Source organism: Dryobates pubescens, chromosome 19, assembly GCF_014839835.1.
Source record: "Dryobates pubescens isolate bDryPub1 chromosome 19, bDryPub1.pri, whole genome shotgun sequence".
Lineage (NCBI taxonomy): Eukaryota > Metazoa > Chordata > Aves > Piciformes > Picidae > Dryobates > Dryobates pubescens.
The window spans coordinates 497,324-516,265 of NC_071630.1; the positions used below are offsets into that span (position 1 = coordinate 497,324).

Here is an 18,942-nt window from a genome sequence, read left to right on the forward strand (position 1 = left end):
GCATTGGGGAAGAACCAGACAGACCCTGGCAAAGCTCAGACCAGCACCAATGGCAGCTCTGGCTGAGCCAACTCAGCAGTGTAACTGTTCTCATCAGCACTAATTCGTGTTCAGAAGGGCAGAAGGTGTTTGTTCCTGCCAGAGCCTCCAGCCTCTGAGAAATACAGAGGAAAAATAGGTGATTTTTAGTTTAATCTGCTGATAAAAGCTGTCTCAGGCAGGTTAGGATTACTGCAATAGACCCTGGGTAGGTCTATTTCTGCCTCCCCTGCAGTAGCTGCGGCGGTGCCTGTTAAAATTACTCTTAGCAGCGAAGGTCTTGCTGCAGTCGTCGCAGTTGAAAGGTTTCTCACCGGTATGCACACAACGGTGCTCGTTGAGATATCCCTTCTGAGTGAAGCACTTGCCGCAGTCGGCGCAGCTGTATGGTTTCTCACCGCCATGGATGAGTTGGTGTCGGATGAGTCCGGTGCTCGTGGTGAAGCTCTTGCCGCAGTCCCTGCAGGTGAAGGACTTCTCAGTGCTGTGCACAATCCGGTGGTGGTTCAGGGTAACCGTCTGAGCGAAACACTTGCCACAGTCAGCACAGATGTATGGCTTCTCACGGGTGTGGGTACGGCGGTGCTGATCTCGAACAGAGCTGCAGTTGAAGCTCTTGCCGCAGTCGGCACAGCTGTATGGTTTCTCGCTAGTGTGGATGAGTTGGTGCCGACCGTAAGTGGTGCTCGTGGTGAAGATCTTGCCGCACTCAGCACAGGGGAACAGCTTCTCTCCCGTGTGGGTGCGGCGATGCCGGTTACAAAGTAAGCTGCTGTTGAAGCTCTTGCCACAGTCGGCACAGCTGTATGGCCTCTCACCGCTGTGGATGAGTGGGTGCTGGATGAATATATTGCTCCTGGTGAAGCTCTTGCTGCACTCAGCACAGGGGAACAGATACTCTCCTGTGTGGATGCGGCGGTGGATGGTCAGGGTGGAACTGGTTTTGAAGCTCTTGCCGCAGTCCCTGCAGGTGAAGGACTTACTGGTGTGGGTGAGGTGGTGTTGCCTAAGATGAGAGCTCTGCCTGAAGAGCTTACCACAGATGTCACAAGAGAAGGCCTTCTCTCCAGTGTGGGTGAGGCAGTGCCAGGTGAGATGAGAGCGCTGGGTGAAGCTCTGCCCACAGTCAGCACAGGTGACAGGTTTCTCTCCAGTGTGAGTGCGGCAATGCTGGATATACTCAGAGCTCTTGCTCACCCTCTTGCAACAGTCACGACAAAGGGCCGGGGGCCAGGGTAGGGGCAGTGGTGCTTCACCTGCTCGGAGCCAAGTGGAAAGCTCTGCCCACACTCAGGGCACTGATTCAGCTGCTTGGGTGGCACAGAGGGACCTGCTCTGGCTTTATCCTCTGCAAATTCCTTTTCCTCCTCATCCTGATCGCCTTCATCCTCATGGTTATCCTCTTCATCATCATCATCGTCATCATTCTCCTCAGCATCACCATCCTCCATCTTGTTCTCTTTCTCCTCCTTCTCCTCTCCCTTCAGGCTGAACTTTGGCTGCTCCAACTTGATCTCTGGGTGCTGCTTCTCCTCCCAGCTTTTCTCTGGATGCTTCTGTGAGTCCATACTGTGGCAGAAAGGGGTTACAGCAGTGAGATTTGGAACATGGAAGCACCTGAGCCCAGGATCAGAAAACCGCAGATCCTGCTTGGGACATAACAGTACCTGACTCCCAACACCTCCCAACACCCAGATGGAGGAGAGAATGCACAGGGGACCTCAAACCTTCAGTTTTTGTCACAGTGTGGGCTCAGACCTCTAATACCTGTGCTGAGATCCCAGGTTCCTGTGATCAGTGCCCTGAGGTACCCTGGGGCTTACAAGTGGTCTTGTCCCATTCTCCTCGAGCCTGGCAGCATTGGCAGGGTGGCTCCTGGCCCAGGCCCTGTCCTTTGATCTCTCCTGGCTCAGACAATGGAGGCAGCAGCACTGACCAATGAAGACCAAACCACCTTTAACCTTCTCCCACCACCCTCCAAATCCCAACCCCAAACACCACCTCCTGACACACAACTGACCCCCACAAGCCTGGGGAGTTTCCAGACTCCAACACCTGATGTGCCTCAGAGCCCCTGGAGGGATGAAATGTGGTGGGTAGGAGGAGGTGGAGGAGGCTGGGACGTGCCCTGGGACTCTGGGATTCTGGGGACTGGGGTCCTGCAGTTGCCCCACTATGGGTGCCTTACCTGTTGGGCTGCTCCAAGGGGCAGATCTGCAAACTCTGCTCTTCCACAGCACACAGGGGCAGGGATGATGGGAGAGAGGGACAGAGCTCCTGCCACAGAGAGAAGAAAAGGGCTCAGAGGAGAGCACTGACCTGCAAGGGATGGCTCAGCACTGCCCAGGACCACGCAGCACAGCTCAGCCTTGCTGGGGGCAGCTCCCAAGCCCAGCAGCACAGCCACAGCACACAGCCAGGGCTGTTCAAGATGGGAAGCCTCAGCAAGTGCAGACAGCTCCCAAGCCCAGCACACAGCCCCCAGCACACAGCTGCAGGCCAGCACCACAACACAGCTGCCTCCACACAGCCTCTCCCAGCCCTTGCCTAAAGCTTCCTCCCACTGCCTGCCCAGGGCTCTGCTGCCTGCAGCTGCATTTGCCAGATCTCGCTCTGGTCCCAGCTCTCCTCCCTGACCCTGCCCCCACCACACCCACTCTGTGCTCAGCTCTGCCCTGCACACACCTCTCTGCTGCCCACTCCCCAAGAGAAGATCACAGCAGCCCTCGGGACACACACAAAGGGAGCTTCATGATCTCTGGAGATGCAGCAAAGTGGGGAGGGACTTGGGCAGCTTCTTGCTAAACCTCTTCAGCCCTCACTGGGATGCTGGAGGAGTCTCTGGCTCCTGCCCAAACCTCACACCTCCAGCACCCTTCACACACCTGCAGCCCAAAGACACTCACTGGAAAGGGTTTGGCTTCCTTCTCTCCCTGATCATTTCTCTCAGCTGTCTCTTCTGCAGATCTCCGGGAGCTGCCACTCCACAGCCCCAAGAGAAAATGAGGTTGGATGGGAGGGCACAGTGCCCAGGGGCTGCTGTTCATCTCCCAGCTGACACATGCAGAGCTGCAGCACAATTCACTCCTTTCACCTCCTCAAATGCTGCCAGATTCTGCCATTCCCTGCACACACATTTGCCACCTGGGCCCTGGATTCTCTCCCCTTCTCGGGGGGGACAAGGCCTAATTCCTGCCTGACCATTCCCAGGCCCTTCCCTCAGCCCCAGCCCATCCATGGCCCTGTGTCCCCCACCTCCACTGCCACTGCAGCTGGAAGGGTGGAGTGGGAAATGCTGTGGCTGAGGAAGCCTCTAAGGAACTGGGCTGGAAGCAGCAGCACAAGAATGGAAGGGGCCTGAGACTAAAGGCTGGGATCAGCTGGAGGGCTGAAAGAACAGCACCAAGCTAAGGCGGAGTTACAGATGAGGGCAGGGGAGGAAGCCTGCAGACACCTCAGGCAGCAACTGATGAGGAAGGGGGACAGAGAGGGAGTGAGACCTCAGGTGACTCCTGCCATGGGCTATGGCTGGGCTGTGTGGCTAGGAGCCCTGAGTGCCTGCTTGGGCTGTGCTGGATGTCAGGAGGGCTCAGGGGACTGTCCTGAGCCAGGCAGGGTTTGGGGCTTTGAGCTTCTGGGGTCAGCTGCTGCCAGCACTATTGTAGGTAGGACCCAGGCAGAGCCACACAGCTGCTGAACTAAGCCCTCCCAGCCCCTGCTTTTTCCTCTGCAGGGCACTGTTCCACTTCAGCTCAACTCTTGCAGCAGCTCTTTGAGATCTGCCTTTGGAGCATCACAAACTCTGAAGCACTGCAGTGCAAAGCAGCTCAGCTTCAACTTCCAACTGGCTGAACTCTCTCATTTTAAATTCAAGGCAGGGCCCAACATCACACCCAGCTCAGAAGCTCACTCCCAGCTCCCATGCTCACAAGACAGCAACGAAGGTCAGAACCACATCCCAAGCTTAGAGCCAGTCCCCAAGCTCTAGAATCAGCTCCCAAGCTCAAACCCAGATCAAAAGTGCAGAACCAGATCACAAGCTCAGATGCATCTATCATACTCAAGAACCAGCAAATAAGCTAAGAGCCAGCCCCCAGGCTCAAGAACCAGCAACCAAGGTCAGTGCCAGCCTCTGAAGTCAGAGCCAGATCAGAAGTGCAGAACCAGATCCCAAGCTCAGAAGCAGCTACTAAGGTCAGACTCAGATCAAATGTGCAGAGCCAGCTCCCAAGCTCAGAGAGAGAGCAAAAGTGCAGAACCAGATCCAAAGCTCAGAAGCAGCAAATAAGCTCAGAACCATTTCCCAAGTTCAGACCCAGCTCCCATGTTCAGAAGCAGCTCCAAAGCTCAGAACAAGCTCTCAAGCTCAGACCCAGATCAAAAGTGCAGAAGCAGCTCCCAAGCTCAGACACAGCCCCCAGGCTCAGACCAACATCCCAAGCTCAGAAGCAGCCCTCAAGTTCAGAGCCAGCCCCCAAGCTCAGACTCAGATCAAAAGTACCAACCCAGATCCCAAGCTCACAGCCAGATCTAAACTGCAGAACCAGCTCCAAAGCTCAGATGCAGTTACCAAGCTCAGACCCATATCAAAAGTGCAGAAGCAGCTCCCAAGCTCAGGCCTAGCCCCAAGCTCACAGCCAGATCAAAAGTATAAAACCAGCTCCAAGGCTCAGCCATGGCTCCCAAGCCCGGACCCAGATCACAATGCAGACCCAGATCCCAAGCTCAGATGCAGCTCCCAAGCTAAGAACCAGCAAATAAGCTCAGAGACAGCTCCCAAGCTCAGAGCCAGCCCCCAAGTGCTAGAATCAGCTCCCAAGCTCTAGAACCAGCACCCCAAGCTCAGACCCAGATCAAAAGTGCAGAACTAGTTCCAAAGTGCAGAACCAGCTCCAAAGCTCAGGCCAAGATCAAAAGTGCAGAACCAGATCCCAAGCTCAGGCCAAGATCAAAAGTGCAGAACCAGATCCCAAGCTCAGGCCAAGAGCAAAAGTGCAGAACCAGCTCTAAAGCTCAGGCCAAGAGCAAAAGTGCAGAACCAGATCCCAAGTTCAGATGCAGCTCCCAAGCTCAAGAATCATCAAATATCATTTCCCAAGTTCAGACCCAGCTTCCATGTTCAGAAGCAGCTCAAAAGCTCAGAGCCAGCCCCAAAGCTCAGAGCCAGATCAGAAGTGCAGAAGCAGCTCCCAAGCTCAGATGAAACCACCAGGCTCAGACACAGATCAAAAGTGCTCCTTCATTGCAGTTCTGCCAAGTGTCCAAATTGAAGCATTCAGAGAATGCTTTAGGCTGGAAGGGACCCCAAAGATCAGACAGCTCCAACCCCCTGCCATGCCCACAGACACCTTCCACCACACCAGGCTGCCCAAGCCCTCAGCCAACCTCACCCTCAGCACCTCCAGGGAGGGGGCAGCCAGCACCTCCCTGCCCAACCTGCTCCAGGCTCTCACCACCCCCACTCCAAACTATTGCCTCCCAAGCTCCACTCCAGATCTGCCCTCCTCAACCTTAAATCCAGTCCCACTCAGCCCATCACTCCCAGCCCCTCACAGAAGTCCCTCCCCAGCTCTCCTGCAGCCCCCAGCAGCTACCACAAGGCTGCTCCAACCTCTCCCCACAGCCTTCTCCTCTCCAGCCTCAGCAGACACAACCGTCTCAGACCACCCCCACAGGGGAGCTGCCACAGCCCTCCCACCACCCCCATGACCTCCTCCACACCCCCTCCAACAGCTCAACCTCCTGCCCCTCCTGGGGGCACCAGAGCTGCACACAGCACACCAGCTGGCAGCACAGAATGCTGCCAGCACAAAAACCATTGCAGCAAAAGCCTCAAGCTGTGCTCAGCTGCCAAACCAAAGGGAGCTGAACCTGGCCACAAGAGAAAGGACCAAACTGAGCCAAGAGAATGATCCAACACCCAAGGCTGCACAAAACAACCAGCAGCAAAAGCTCCTCCTGCCCTGAGCCTTTCTGTGCTCAGGAGGCCTGGAGAGAAACTGAGAATCACTCTGCAACCCCCCAGGGAATCTTTGTGCCTCAAGAGCTTGCAGAGCACAGAGGCCTCGGATGCCACCACCCCCAGCACAGCCAAACCCAGCGGAGCCCAGCCCCAGGCGCTCCTCAGCTCAGGCTCAGCACAGCACCCACGCCTGACACCCCCACGGCACCCAGCACACAGCCTGCCCACAGCTCCCCCCCGCGCCTGGCCCTCAGCCCAGCCGCTGCCCTTCAGCACAGCAGCCGCCCGGCAGCTGCTGGCACAAAGCCTCCGACCCCCCAGGGCTCCCCCACACCCCCCCACAGCAGCCTCTGCTGCGAGCCACCCCCCACGCTCACCACCACCTCTCCTGCACACAGCAGCCCCCACAGCGCCGCTGCCAGCTCAGCTCTGCTGCCAGCCCAGCCCCCAGCACAGGGACACAGGGCCGGGGCCAGCCCCTGCAGCCCACCCATGGCTCCGCCTGCAGCACAGCAGCAGCCAAAGGGGGCCTGCAGCTGCCCCTAGCAGGGGGAGTCAGCAGCACAAGGAACCCCACCAACCCCCCACCCCAACCCCACCCGCGGCCCCCCAACCGCACAGACCCCTCCCAGAACAGCACAGACGACGCTCACCGACCCTGCACACCTCTGCCCTACCCCACAGCCCCCCCCGCGACCACCCCCAACACCGCAGACCCCCACAGCCGTACAGAGGTCCCCACAATCACAGCGACCCCAACCCCAAACCGCGCAGGCCCCAAGCGCCAAGCTTGCAGAGCTCCCCCGGACTTCACAGACCCACCCCCACCCCGTACCCCACGGATCTCCCCCGTATCCCACGGACCCCCCCCCACATATCCGCAGAAGCCCCCAACCAAACCCCACCGATTCCCCCCAGGTCCCCGCAGAGGCTCTCCCCGCCCCAGCCCCACCGACCCCTGCCCCACAAATCCTTCCCCAACCCAAGCGACCCTCCCGACCCCTCGCAGCCCCCCACAGAGCATTCCCTCATCCCCACCCCACCACCCCCAACTCAGCCCCACAGACCCCGGGACAAGATCGAAGCAGAGCAGGAGCAGGAGGAGGAGGAGGAGGAGGAGGAGGAGGAGGAGGAAGAGCTCAGCGCACAGGGAGCCGCCGGCCCCGGCAGGCTGCTGCCGAGCAGAGAGCGCTGGGAGGGAGACCCCGGCCCGGCCCCTCCGGCTGCTGCGGCCACGTGTGCCGGGGAGCGGAAGCAGCTAGCAGGCTGCAACGGAAGTCCCGCCCACGAGCGGGCGGCCGCAGCCAATCAGAAGCGCCCAGACCGCGGCAGCTCCTCCCCCTGGGCGCTGCCGAGGTACAGCGAGGAGCTGCCGCTGCCAGCCGCGGCCGCCATTGCTGCACCCACGGCCGGGCAGCCGCAGCCAATCAGAGCCGCCGAAACAGCCCAGCCACGCCCCCAAGTCTCAGCAGGGAACCGCCCCTGCCGGCCGCAGGCACCATTGCGGCTGCCTCCCGGCCAGGGGCTGCGGAGCGTGGAGCAGTGCCTGGGCTGTGCGCGCGGACAGCGCTGTCGCGACAGAGCTGCGGGGTGGTGAGGTGTGGCGGGGCGGGAGGGGCCGCGGGGGACGGGGAGCGCTGGGGGCGGCGGCTATGGCTCAGGGACCTCTTTGTGTCTCTGCCCTGCACAAGCGCTCTGGGCTCCTCCAAAGCCCTCCTCAAGCTTCCTCCTGCGGCCCCAAGTCCTCTCTCTGCAGCCTGCAGTCAGAACTTTCTTCCTGAGCTGCCTTCAGCTCACAGCCGAAGGGGAAAAGCTCAAAGCCAACCTGAGCCCAACCCAAGCTGATTGCAACCCGAGAGAGGCTGCTGCGAGGGCTGGAGGCAGCCCCAAGATGTTCCGCAGCAGGCGGTGGGAACCTGGGGACTCAAACACGAAGGGAGGAAGGAAAACCTCAAGCCCAAGCTCCGCATGCCCCTTGGGGATACTTTTGGGGTGCCAGGGCAGGAACTGAGGGTCCCAGGCAGGCATTTTGGGGTCCCAGGCTGGGGGTTTGGCTCCCTGGGGGCCAGCTCAGGCTCCTGGGTTCTCACTTTGGTGTCCTGGGGAACATTCTGAGCTCCGGGAGGCATTTTGGGCTGTGCCTTTGCTCCTCCTGTTTGTGGCAGGGGCCAGCCTGGGCTGCCCGGGGGGGCACAGGGGGTCCGGGGAGGCTGTTTGGGGTTTCGGGGCTGGAACTCCCCCCGCAGACCCCCACCCAGCCCCACAGGAGCCCAAGCCCGGCCCCGAGATCCCCCTCAGCCCCAGGGGATCCTGATCCCAGCCACAGCTCTCCCCCGGGGCTCCCAAAGGATCCAGATCCCAACCCCCAGCCCCAATGGATCCCAACCCCACCCCCCCCAGCCCTACCGCTGCCCCCTGCCCCAAAACCCAGCCATGCCAGACCCCACAGATGCCCTCCCCACAGCCTCCCCACCCCCCACAGTTCCTCCTTCTGCCCCTCCAGAGGCTGCCCCCAGCCCCACCCACCCCGACCCCACCAACCCTGCCCCGGCCCCACGGAGCCCCCTGCCCCCCGCGCCCCTCCCGCCCCCCAGCTCCACACACGCCCCCGCCAGCCCCCCGCAGCCAGAGCCTTCCCCGCTCCGCTGCAGCTCCCCAGCCGGCAGCTGCCGCTCGCCCGCCAGCACCTCCGGCACTTCTGCCGCGCTCCGGCCCCGCTGCCGCTCCCCGCGGGGCAGCAACAATGGCGGCCGCGGCCGGCAGCGGCAGCTCCTCGCTGTGCCTCGGCAGCCAGCAGGGGGAGGAGCTGCCGCGCTCCCGCCGCCTCTCATTGGCTAAGGCTGCCCGCCCGTGGGCGGGACTTCCTCTGCGGCCCCAGCCCCCGCCTCCGCCGGGCTGCAACGTGGCCGCTTCGGGGCCTCCCTTACATCGTTCTCTGCTCGCCCAGGCTGCCAGGAGGCTGCAGGGGACGGCAGGCGGCAGCTGCCTCTGCTCCGAGCTCTTCCTCCTGCCTCTCGCTGCTGCTCCGCGCCCCTCGGGCCTGGGCTGTGGGGTAGGTGTGGGCAGCCGCGGGGCAGAGCGGGGGATGCTGGAGTGGGGATCCCTTGGGGCTCGGGGGAGCGGCTCCTGGGGTCGGCATTGGGATGCCCTGGGGCTGAGGGCTGTGTCCTGGAGCTGGGCTTGAGGAGGGAGCCGTGAGGTGTGGGGCTGGTGTCCGTGGGGCTGTGGGGGGTGGTCGGTGGGGGCTGTGCAGCTGTGGGGGCGTCTGTTCGGTTGGGTGGGGGCTTGGGGGCCGAGAGGGGCGTGTGAGGGGCTGGGCAGGAGCCCGTGGGGTTGTGTGGGTTTGGGGGTAGGAGTTGTTGGTGCTGGGGGAGGCTGTGTGTGGCTGTGGTGTGGGTCGGGGTGGGGAGTGCTGGGGTGCTGCGAGGGGGTGGCTGCGGGTGTGGGGAGCTGTGTGTGTCTGTGGGCAGGGTGTGGGGAGCTGTGGGGGGGTGTGGGGGTGGGGGCGGTGTGGGGAGTTGTGGGGGGGATGTCTGTGGGGGGGTGTGTGGAGTAGGGCAGAGGGGTTGGGGTGGGTGGGTGTCGTGGGTGGGGCTGTGGGAGGGGTGTGTGGGGGTGTGGGTGCGTGGGTGGGGTCGGGGTGGGTGTGTTTGGGGTCTCCTTGTGGTGCTGTGCTGCTGCCTCCCCCTGCTCGGGGCAGCTGCAGGCCCCCTTTGGCTGCTGCTGTGCTGCAGGGGGAGCCATGGGTGGGCTGCAGGGGCTGGCCCCGGCCCTGTGTCCCTGTGCTGGGGGCTGGGCTGGCAGCAGAGCTGAGCTGGCAGCGGCGCTGTGGGGGCTGCTGTGTGCAGGAGAGGTGGTGGTGAGCGTGGGGGGTGGCTGGCAGCAGAGGCTGCTGTGGGGGGGGTGTGGGGAGCCCTGGGGGGTCGGAGGCTTTGTGCCGGCAGCTGCCGGGCGGCTGCTGTGCTGAAGGGCAGCGGCTGGGCTGAGGGCCAGGCGCGGGGGGGAGCTGTGGGCAGGCTGTGTGCTGGGTGCCGTGGGGGTGTCAGGCGTGGGTGCTGTGCTGAGCCTGAGCTTAGGGGCGCCTGGGGCTGGGCTCAGCTGGGTTTAGCTGTGCTGGGGGTGGTGGCATCCGAGGCCTCTGTGCTCTGCAAGCTCTTGAGGCACAAAGATTCCCTGGGGGGTTGCAGAGTGATTCTCATTTTCTCTCCAGGCCTCCTGAGCACAGAAAGGCTCAGGGCAGGAGGAGCTTTTGCTGTGTGGCTGCAGGCTGAGAGCTGTGCAGAGCTTTTGTCAGCTCTGCTGGCAGGAAGCATGGTCAGAAGCAGACTGCTCTGCTGCAGCTGCTCTGCCCCTGGGGAAATGCTGGTTGGCAGGCAGCCAAGTTAGACTGAGCTGTTGAGTGTCTGCTTGTGGCTGAGGAGCTGCATTGACTTGGACTGAAAGGTTTGGCTTGGTCTGGGGGCAGCCTGTTCTGGACTGTTTTGGTGGTGAGAAGTCCTGCAGCTTCCTTGGCGGAGCTTCAGCAGAAGACAAAGCAATTCCCTTGCTGCTCTGTGCTGTGCAGTGAGCTGGGAAGGGAAGGAAATGATTGCTGCAAGTGAGCAAAGCAATTGCAGTGCTCTGCAAGTCCTGCTGGCAGCCAAGGGCTTGAAGGAGGTTGAAAGTCAAGTGGTGTGCAGGGATTGGTGTGGGGAAGTGTTTGGCTTCTTGTGGCCAAGTCAAGCTTTCCTTGTGCAGGAGGAGAGTGACAGCCTGGGCTGTGCAATCCCTGGGGCCCTGGAGCCCTTCTGGAGTGGTTTTCTTCTGTAGAGCTTTGCAGCCCAGCTGCAGGTCTGCTGTTGCTTGAAGCTCTTACTGGTTGTTTTGTGCAGCCTTGGGTGTTGGATCAGTCTCTTGGCTCACTTTGGTACTTTCTCCTGTGGCCAGGTTCAGCTCCCTTTGGTTTGGCAGCTGAGCACAGCTTGAGGCTTTTGCTGCAATTGTTTTTGTGCTGGCAGCATTCTGTGCTGCCAGCTGGAGTACTGTGTGCAGCTCTGGTGCCCCCAGGAGGGGCAGGATGTTGAGCTTGGGAGCTGGGTCTTGACCTTGGGAAGTGGTTCTGACCTTGGGAAGTGGTTCTGACCTTAGTTGCTGTTTCTAGAGCTTAGGGTCTGGCTCAGGGCTCGGGGGTTGGTGCTGAGCTCAGGGGATGTCTCTGAGCTTGGGAAGAGGTTCTGGGCTTGGGATCTGGGTCTGAGCTCAGGAGCTTGTTCCCTGAGCTCAGGGCTGTTCCTTGGGCTTGGGGGCTGGCTCTGGGCTCGGGGGCTGGTTCTTAATCTCTGGGGCTGCCATTGAGCTCAGATTCTGGTTCTTGAGCTTGGGAAGTGGTTGTGACCTTAGCTGGTGGCACTGAGCTCAGGAGATGGCTCTGAACTTGGGAAGAGTTTCTGACCTTAGTTGCGGGTTATCAAGCTCAGAGGCTGGTGCTGAGCTTGGGGGCTGGTTGTGGAGCTTGATAAGTGGTTCTGACCTTAGTTGCTGGCTCTGATCAGGCCCAGGAGCTGAGTCTGCATGTTAGATTTGAGTGTGAGCTTGGGGGCTGGCTCTGAGCTGCAAGAGCTGAGCTGAAGTGGAGCAGTGCCCTGCAGGGGCAAAAGCTTTCCCCTCCCAGTCAGCCCTTGGAATCATCTCCCCAGGGCAGTGGTGGATTCCCCTGCAGGGCAGAGTTGGAAGGCTCAGCTTGGCAGGGGGCTGGGCCAGCTCCTGTCAAGCCCAGTGTCAGCTGGCAGGGTTGGAGCAGCTGAGCCTTGGGGTCCCTTGCAGCCTGGCATTGTGTGCCAGCAGAGCTGTGCTGCTGGTTTGGAGGGCACTTGGAAAGCTTCTGGAGCACTGGTGCAGAGTGTGCAACACATCCCTGAGCCTAGAAACTCCCTCAGCTCTCTTCAGAATGAACTCTGCAGAGCTGGAAGAGCTTTCCAGGAATGTGGCAGAGGTGTGGAGGAGATGGGAAGGGATTTTGGTTCTCCTCCTCCTGGTCCTCTTCCTTGTCCTCCTCTGCCTCATCTTCTTCCTGGTCTCCCTGGAGGCTGGCCTTAGACTCCTAGAATCCTGGAGTGGTTTGGGTTGGGAGGGAGCTGCAAAGGTGATGCAGTCCAAGCCCCTCTGCAGTCAGCAGGGACATCCTGCACTAGCTCAGGTTGCCCAGAGCCCTGTCCAGCCTCACCTTGAACCTCTGCAGGGCTGGGACCTCAAGGCCCTCCCTGGGCAACCTGTTGCAGTGTTCCAGCAGCCTCCTGGTGCAGAACTTGTTCCTCACCTCCACTCTCAATCTGCTCTGCTCTGGTTTGAAGCCATTGCCTCTGGTGCTGTCCCTGCAGGCTTTGCAAACAGTCCCTCTGCAGCCTTCTTGTAGTCCCCTTCAGGTACCAGAAGGTCACTCTTAGGTCTCCCCAGAGCCTTCTCCTCTCCTCTCCAGCCTGATCACCCCCAGCTCCCTCAGCCTGTCCTGGTAGCAGAGCTGCTCCAAGCCCCTGATCATTTTTGTGTCCCTCCTCTGGGCCCTCTCCATCAGGTCCCTGTCCTTCCTGTGCTGAGGGCTCCAGAGCTGGCTGCAGTGCTGCAGGTGAAGCCTCAGCAGAGCAGAGCCAAGTGTCAGGATGGCCTCTGTCCATCTCTGGCCCTGCTGCTGTTGGTGCAGCCCAGGCTGCCCTTGGCCTTCTGGGCTGCAGGCTCCCCCTGTCTGTTCCTGTGCAGCTTCTTGTCCAGCAGCACCCCCCAGTCCTTTTGTGCAGGGCTGCTTCCTATCCCCTCCTCCCCCAGCCTGTGCTGCTTGTGAGGATTGTGCCAGGCCAGGGGCAGGACCCTGCCCTTGCTCTTGTTGAAGCTCAGGAGGTTGCCCTGGGCCCCCTCTGCAGCTTGTCCCCTTGAGCTCCTCCAGCTTGTTCTGCAGGGGATTGCCTTAGGTTTCAGGAGGCAGAGAGGCTCTCTTTGAGCCTTGTCAAAGGAGTTGATGCCAAGCTGTGCCCAGAGGGTTGGATGGAATTGGGCAGTTCCCATGGCTGTGCTGTTCAGAGCTGCATCCTACAGTGCAGAGCACAACACTCCATAGTGTGCCTGGGCCACGGGACCCAAGCAAGCTCCCTAGGCCAAAGCTGCCTCCAGAGCTCCACCAAACCAGGCCAGAGCCCCAGGCCCCAAATGCCTTCCCCCTCCCCCATGCCTCTCTGCCCCTCCTCCCCCAAGCCCAAGAGCTGCAGTTACAGATCCTGGTAGGCAGCTCCCAGGTGAGCCAGGCTGCTGCAGGCCGCAGTTGGCAGCAGTGCCAAGGCCTCAAAGCTCCTCTGCAGAGAGAGATCCCAGAAGATGTTGCTGGGAGCAGAGAGGAAGGGCAAAGGAGGTTGGAGAGCCTGTGCTGTTCTTTTGTAGAGAGTGGGTGCAGGCCTTGTGGGAATGAACTGAGATAGATGACACTTTGTGGTGTCCCTCTGGACTCTGCTGTCCCTTCTGCAGGTCTCTGCTCTCTGGTGTAAGACATCCCAGTGCCTTCCACCCAACACAGGGATTCTCTTCCATGCTCTCATCCAGAAGCTTCTATCAGGCCATGCTGGCTCTGTAGATCAATTCTGGGGACTTGGTGGGGCCTTGGAGACTCTGAGAGGGCAGCAAGTGAGTGGAGCTGGAGCAATGGATGGAGAGATGGAGGGTGAAGGCTGCAGGGGGTGGGAGGGCTTAGTTCAGCAGCTGTGAGGCTCTGCCTGGCTCCTACCTCCAATGGTGCTGGCAGCAGCTGACCCCAGAAGCTCAAAGCCCCAAACCCTGCCTGGCTCAGGACAGTCCCCTGAGCCTTCCTGACATCCAGCACAGCCCAAGCAGGCACTCAGGGCTCCTAGCCACACAGCCCAGCCATCCCCCATGGCAGGCAGGAGTCACCTGAGGTCTCACTGCCTCTCTGTCCCCCTTGCTCTCCTCAGTTGCTGCCTGAGGTGTCTGCAGGGTCCCTCCCTAGCCCTCATCTGTAACCCCCCCTTGGTTTGGTGCTGTTCTTTCAGCCCTCCAGCTGATCCCAGCCTTTAGTCTCAGGCCCCTTCCATTCTTGTGCTGCTGCTTCCATCCCAGTTCCTTAGAGGCTTCCTCAGCCACAGCATTTCCCACTCCACCCTTCCAGCTGCAGTGGCAGTGGAGGTGGGGGACACAGGGCCATGGGACAGCCAAGGCAGCAGGGCCATGGATGGGCTGGGAATGAGGGAAGGGCCTGGGAGTGGCCAGGCAGGAATTAGGCCTTGTCCCCCCCAAAAGGGGAGAGGATGCAGGGCCCAGGTGGCAAATGTGTGTGGAGGGAATGGCAGAATCTGTCAGCATTTGAGGAGGTGAAAGGAGTGAATTGTGCTGCAGCTCTGCATGTGTCAGCTGGGAGATGAACAGCAGCCCCTGGGCACTGTGCCCTCCCATCCAACCTCCTTTTCTCTTGGGGATGTGGAGTGGCAGCTCCAGGAGAGCTGCAAAGAGCAAGCTGTGAGAAATGGTCAGGGAGAGAAGGAAGCCAAACCTTTCCAGTGAGTGTCTTTGGGCTGCAGGTGTGTGAAGGGTGCTGGAGGTGTGAGGTTTGGGCAGGAGCCAGAGACTCCTCCAGCATCCCAGTGAGGGCTGAAGAGGTTTAGCAAGAAGCTGCCCAAGTCCCTTCCCCCTTTGCTGCGTCTCCAGAGATCATGAAGCTCCCTTTGTATCACAGTATCACAGTAACTAAGGTTGGAAGAGACCCCAAGGATCATCAAGTCCAACCTGTTCCAACAGACCTCACAACTAGACCATGGCACCAAGTGCCACGTCCAATCTCCCCTTGAACACCTCCAGGGACGGCAACTCCACCACCTCCCTGGGCAGCCCATTCCAATGACAAATGACTCGTTCAGTGAAGAACTTTTTCCTCACCTCGAGTCTAAACCTCCCCTGGCACAGCTTGAGACTGTGTCCCCTTGTTCTGGTGCTGGTTGCCTGGGAGAAGAGACCAACCCCCTCCTGTCTACAACCACCTTTCAGGTAGTTGTAGAGGGCAATGAGGTCACCTCTGATCCTTCTCTTCTCCAGGCTAAACAATCCCAGCTCCCACAGCCTCTCCTCACAGGGCTTGTGCTCAAGGCCTCTCCCCAGCCTTGTTGCCCTTCTCTGGACATGTTCAAGTGTCTCGATGTCCTTCTTAAACTGAGGGGCCCAGAACTGGACACAGTACTCAAGGTGTGGCCTAACCAATGCAGAGTACAGGGGCACAATGACCTCCCTGCTCCTGCTGGCCACACTATTCCTAATGCAGGCCAGGATGCCATTGGCCCTCTTGGCCACCTGGGCACACTGCTGGCTCATGTTTAGGCAGGTGTCAATCAGCACCCCCAGGTCCCTCTCTGTTTGGGAGCTCTCCAGCCACTCTGACCCCAGCCTGTAGCTCTGCATGGGGTTGCCGTGGCCAAAGTGCAGCACCCGGCACTTGGACTTCTTAAATGCCATCCCATTGGACTCTGCCCATCTGTCCAGTCGGTCAAGGTCCCTCTGCAGAGCCTTTCCACCCTCTAACTGACTAACATCTGTTCCCAACTTGGTGTCATCTGCAAACTTGCTGATGACTGACTCAACCCCCTCATCCATATCATCAATGAAGATGTTAAAGAGGATGGGGCCCAGCACTGATCCCTGGGGGACGCCACTGGTGACTGGCTGCCAGCCAGATGTGGCACCATTCACCACCACTCTCTGGGCTCGGCCCTCCAGCCAGTTCCTAACCCAGCACAGAGTGTTGCGGTCCAAACCACGAGCTGACAGCTTAGCCAGCAGTCTGCTGTGGGGGACGGTGTCAAAGGCCTTGCTGAAGTCCAGATAGACTACATCCACAGGCCTCCCCACATCCACCAGACGGGTCACCTGATCATAGAAGGAGATCAGGTTGGAGAGGCAGGACCTGCCCTTCCTAAATCCATGTTGGCTGGACCTGAGCCCTTGGCCATCCTTCAGGTGCGCAGTTATTGCCGCCAGGATAATCTGTTCCATCACTTTCCCTGGCACTGAGGTCAGGCTGACTGGTCTGTAGTTTCCAGGTTCCTCCATCCGTCCCTTCTTGTGGATGGGGACCACATTGGCCAGTTTCCAGTCATCTGGGACCTCTCCAGTGAGCCAGGACTGGAGGAAAATGATGGAGAGCGGCTCGGCCAGCTCATCTGCCAGCTCTCTTAGCACCCTAGGATGGATCCCATCCGGTCCCATGGACTTGTGGGTGTCCAAGTGGCTCAGCAGGTCCCGGACTAATTCCTCATGGATTTCTGGGGCATTACACTGCTCCCCGACCCTATTACCCAGCTCAGGAGGCCACTCATCCTGGACTCCTACCTTGCTGTTAAACATCGAGGCAAAGAAGGCGTTCAGGACCTCAGCCTTTTCCTCATCTTCGGTCACCATGTTCCCCTCCAGGTCCAGTAAGGAGTGGAGGTTCTTCTTGCCCTTCTTTTTAGCATTGATATATTTGGTAAATTGCTTTTTATTGTCTTTCACAGAGGTGGCCAGTTTCAGTTCCAACTGGGCCTTTGCCTCTCTAATTTTATTCCTACATAATCTAACCACTTCCTTAAACATACCTCGAGAAGCCTTCCCCTCCTTTGTGTGTGTCCTGAGGGCTGCTGTGATCTTCTCTTAGGGAGTGGGCAGCAGAGAGGTGTGTGCAGGGCAGAGCTGAGCACGGAGTGGGTGTGGTGTGGGCAGAGCCAGGGAAGAGAGGTGGGTCCAGAGCAAGATGTGCTGGCAAATGCAGCTGCAGGCAGCAGAGCCCTGGGCAGGCAGTGGGAGGAAGCTGCAAGCAAGGGCTGGGAGAGGCTGTGTGGAGGCAGCTGTGTTGTGGTGCTGGCCTGCAGCTGTGAGCTGGGGGCTGTGTGCTGGGCAAGGAGCTGAGTCTGCACTTGTTGAGGCCTCCCATCTTGATCAGCCCTGGCTGTGTGCTGTGGCTGTGCTGCTGTGCTTGGGAGCTGCCCCCAGCAAGGCTGAGCTGTGCTGCGTGGTCCTGGGCAGTGCTGAGCCATCCCTTGCAGGTCAGTGCTCTCCTCTGAGCCCTTTGCTTCTCTCTGTCAGGGGCTGAGTCCTCTCTCCATCATCCCTTCCCCTGTGTGCTGGGGACAGCAGTTTGCAGACCTGCCTCTTCGAGCAGCCCAACAGGTAAGAAACCCAGAGTGAGTTAACAGCAGGACCCTAGGCCCCCAGGACAGCTCCCAATCTCCTCCTCCACCTCCTCCTATCCAGCATATTTCACCTCTCCAGGGGCTCTGAGGCACATCAGGTGTTGTGGGAGTTGAGGAATGCTCCAGGCTGCTGGGGGTGAGTTGTGAGCAGGAGGTGATGTTTGGGGGTTGGGATGTGGAGGGTGGTGGGAGAAGGTTGGAGGTGGTTTGGTCTTCCTTGGTCAGTGCTACTGCCTCCATTGTCTGAGCCAGGGGAGATCAAAGGACAGGGCCTGGGCCAGGAACCACCCTGCTAATGCCACCAGGCTTGAGGAGAGTGGGACAAGACCACTTGTAGGTCCCAGGGTTGCTTAGGGCACTGATCACAGGAACCTGGGGTCTCAGCACAGGTATTAGAGGTCTGTGCCCACACTGTGGCAGAAACTGAAGGTTTGAGGTTCCCTCTGCATTCTCTCCTCCAGCTGGGAGTTGGGAGGTGTTGGGAGTCAGGGACTGTCATGACCCAGGCAAGATCTCAAGGTTTGAGGTCCTGGGCTCAGGTGCTTCTATCTTCCCTATTGCAGAGCTGTGACCCCTTCCTGCCACAGTATGGCCTCCCAGAAGGACCCAGACAAGAGCTGGGAGGAGAAGCAGCACCCAGAGATCAAGTTGGAGAAGCCAATGTGCAGTCCCAAGGCAGAGAAGGAAGAAAAAGAGGAGAAGATGGAGGATGATGCTGTTAAGAATGATGACTATGAAGAGGAGGATAACCATGATGATGAATGTGACCAGGATGAGGGGGAGGAATGTGTGGAGGAGGATGAAGCCAGAGCAGGTCCCTCAGTGTCACCGAAACAGCTGAATCAGTGCCTTGAGTGTGGGCAGAGCTTCCCAGCTGGCTCAGAGCAGGTGAAGCACCACTGCCCACAGCCTGGCTCCCAGCCCTTCCTCTGTGGTGACTGTGGCAAGAGGTTGAGCTGGAACTCAAACCTCATCCGGCACTGCCGCACCCACACCGGAGGGAAACCGGTCACCTGTGCTGACTGCGGAGAGAGCTTCACCCAGCGCTACAATCTCAGCCGGCATTGCCTCACCCACACTGGAGAGAGACCCGTCTCTTGTGACAGCTGTGGCAAGCGGTTCAGGGAGACCGCTGCTCTTAGGCAACACCACCTCACCCACACCAGTGAGAAGGCCTTCACCTGCAGAGACTGAGGCAAGAGCTTCAAACACAGCTCCACGCTCACCATCCATCGCCGCATCCACACCTGAGAGCATCTGTTCCCCTGTGCTGAGTGCAGTAAGAGCTTCACCACGAGCAGCAGACTAATCGAGCATCAACTCACCCACAGTTGAGGGAAGCCCTACAGCTGTGCCAACTGCAGCAAGAGCTTCACGAGGAAGGGAGACCTCACAAAGCACCGTCCTGTGCACACTTGTGAGAAGGCTTTCAGCTGTGCTGACTGCGGGAAGCACTTAAGCCAGAGGAGCACTCTCATTTACCACCAGCGCACCCACACCGGTGAGAAATCGTTCACCTGTGCTGACTGTGGAAAGAGCTTCAGCCACCGCCACACCCACACCGGTGAGAAACCTCACTTGTGCTGACTGCAGCAAGCGCTTCACCGAGAAGGACACCCCCAACAAGCACCACTGCACCCACACAGGAGAGCAGCCTGCACTGGAGGGGAGGCAGAAATCCACCTAGAAGCTGTTGGGTAATCCTGACCCATCTGAGAGGGCCTTTCCAGCACCAAAATCATCTTTTTCCTT

The 18,942-nt window shown here is 59.6% G+C and overlaps 1 pseudogene; it reads right to left on the reverse strand.

The window, feature by feature from the left end:
* Window positions 1–228: 228 nt before the first annotated feature.
* The window catches only part of LOC128898180 (gastrula zinc finger protein XlCGF26.1-like), a 138,450-nt pseudogene continuing 119,736 nt past the window's right edge, over window positions 229–18,942 (reverse strand).